Genomic DNA, 3,031 nt, shown 5'->3' on the forward strand with positions numbered 1-3,031 from the left:
ATGTTTGGTAAACTAATTTTTAAAATTTAAAAATATTATAATAGACATTAATATAAGAATTAAATTTAAATATTAATTAATATATAAAGTTATGTTAGACTTTTTAATTTTGATAAATACAAACTAACTTTGAAACTTCTTTCTTAAGTGCTTTTAATTAAAAATACTCCTAATTTTTAAAAACTGTAAGTAGTATAAGCATATAAATTTTTTTAATTTATCAAATACAAAATAATAAGATGAAGTACATCTTCAAAATATTTTACTAAACCAAATCTAAACCTATTTATGCTATGAATACAATGGTTTGGAAATCACATAAAAGCATTTTCTCCTTTGAAAAATGGTTTAAAATCAGTATACATAGCTTGTTTAGAAGAATTTCTACGAAAAGATCTTTTTTTAAGTATTTTTTTAAAAAAATATTTTACAAAAATAAAAGTAATTTTATATTTAGATATCTCATGTAAAAATATATTTTTATTTAATAATTATATTTGAGTATGATAATATAAAAGTTATTTATTTATTTATTATGGTAGAAATATTTTTTAAGTAAAAAAAATCTTATAAAAAAAATGTAAATCGTAACTTTTAAAAAAAATTTGTATTTTTACTTTTACTACTAAAATTTTGCTAAATATATAAAAAAATTCTAACAAATTAATATATAGCACCTAAACAAAACACTAAACTGTCTCAAAAGTAAAATTGGTTTTAATTTTAAAAATTAATTGAAACTAGTTTATATATAAATTTTAGCATACAAAAAACATATTTTAATCAGTTTATATACAAGTAATGGATTTGAACCAATTATTTCATAATGAAATAATATCTACCATTGACAAAAAAAAAATTATTTGAACCAGTTTGGTCGGTGATTAATCGTTCGTTAGTCCGACACAGGAGGCATTGTCCTTCGGTTGGTAGTCATCAAGTGTTTAGGTTTACAATTTACAGTTTAAGTTAAGAAGGATATTCTAAATAGTTTGTTATATATTTAGTTGGGTTTGATTTTATTTTATTTTATTTTTTGTTATTTTAAACACTCATGGTTCGAAAAATTTGACCATATAATTAAATGAAGGGATATAATTGATAAAAAAGATTAATATTCATAGAAAAATTAATTTAAACTCTTTTGATTTTCTATTGTAAAGTAACATTTTTAATTTGCAAAAGCTAATAATAATATTAAGAGTCGCCCACCATCTCCATGTCGCTTCGATCCTTCGTCGCTGATCCTCTCTGGCAAAGCTAAACATCTGCCCAAACCACCACTCCTTGTTATCCATTGGGAATCGAGTCCCGTTCTAGTGATGACACTAATGTCTCGTCATCCTCCGAACGCATGCATCATGGCAGATACGCCATTTAGAGAGTAGGCAACTTTGCACCGCGATTCCACGGGGGGAAACTTCCTGCAACTCGAACTGCATACACAGCATTATGGTGAGTGACAGAATCGTAAGCATCAAAGCGTTTATTCTATGTGACAAACGACATCCATGACATATCTCCTTCCCATCCCAACTTCATCGTCATTTAGTTTAACGTAAAATAGAATACTTAACTCTAATTAATTTTAACTTACAAATTCATAAATTTTTACTATATTAACCCAGATAGATTTTAGATCTAACAACAATAACCACCAAGAAATCAAATTTTCTAAAGTGACCCCTCTGACACAATACCTGCAAAAGGTATTCACTAGTCAATCAAAATAAACAAGTTTCAGGTTGATCTCCACCGTCGAATTAGAAAACAAATCAAATCCAATGGCTCTCCACTAAATATGCACCGGCCAGCAAAAGTTAAACCCTATTCACACCAGTTATCCAAAGACGTCTGGCTCATCGAATCCGTGCCCAAGATTTTGAAGGTCATGAAAATAGTGAGTGAGCAGTCAGAGTGAGAAATAAGAGAAAATTTCATTCTCCTTTTTATGCAGAGTAGCTATATTATCAATTTTTCATTCGTTCACTGTTAGATCAGTTCAAAACTTGGGCTGCAAATTCGTCTCATCGAGCTCTTCATTTTGTACGGTTAAACTGTTGATTCAAGGTCTGTAGTGGGAGAAATCACTGTTGCATAATAGCTCTAATTTTGGGTATTTTTCATCTGTTTTTTAAGTTTTGATACTTTGGTATTTTTGCTAGTTATATGCACAATTTGTGTTTTGTCTAAGACTCTCTTCTATCTTATATTTGATTATAGTGAAGCTATTTCTTTGATCTAAACGAGTTGTGATTTTACCTCTCATATTGAAAAAATTTTTTACGTTAAAATCTTAGTGTGTTCTTACTTCTTAATATTGCTTTACTTAATATATTTGCTTGTTAATAATTACTATTATATTGTGTTTGGAGTGTTTCTATATTGTTCTTGTATTTGATATTTATATGAGTTTCATTGCTAAGCTCTATCACTTCCAAGGGTCCATTATTTCGATGGCCCATTAAAGGCCTAAATCTCTTCGTCGTAAAGAGGGAAAAATCCGACCAAAATGAAAAGGAGCCCCCTTTTAGTGACCAAATCCTCCCGTATTAAGAAAGAATTCCACTCTGATTCTCCATATTAGATTAATTAATGGTCTAGTCCTAGCCACCGGACAAATATAAAAGGGTAAACGACCAAAACTATTTTTTATTTTTTAAAACGATAAAATATCCCCACCTTTATAACAACAAAAATGTCATTAAAATTTATAAAATGCAACAAAATTAACTAAAAATATTTTTTTATAAGTGTTAAATAATTTTTGTATTTAACAAATTATTTGTATATTTGATTCAAATTTTTGTGAGAATATTTTTGTATTTCTGTATCGACTGCTTATATTTTCAATAAAACTTAATGATTGCCTATATATTTATACACAACTAAAAGCAAACGCAGGGGTATAGAATTGTAAATTTGCCCAACATGATATAATTAAAGGAAGAAAAGTATGGTTAGATTAATTAAAAAAAAAGACGAAATTCTAATTTCTACTTTAAAAGAATAAATTTTGATAAAATTTAAT

The sequence above is a fragment of the Arachis ipaensis genome, chromosome B04 (genome assembly GCF_000816755.2).
Source record: "Arachis ipaensis cultivar K30076 chromosome B04, Araip1.1, whole genome shotgun sequence".
Taxonomy (NCBI): domain Eukaryota; kingdom Viridiplantae; phylum Streptophyta; class Magnoliopsida; order Fabales; family Fabaceae; genus Arachis; species Arachis ipaensis.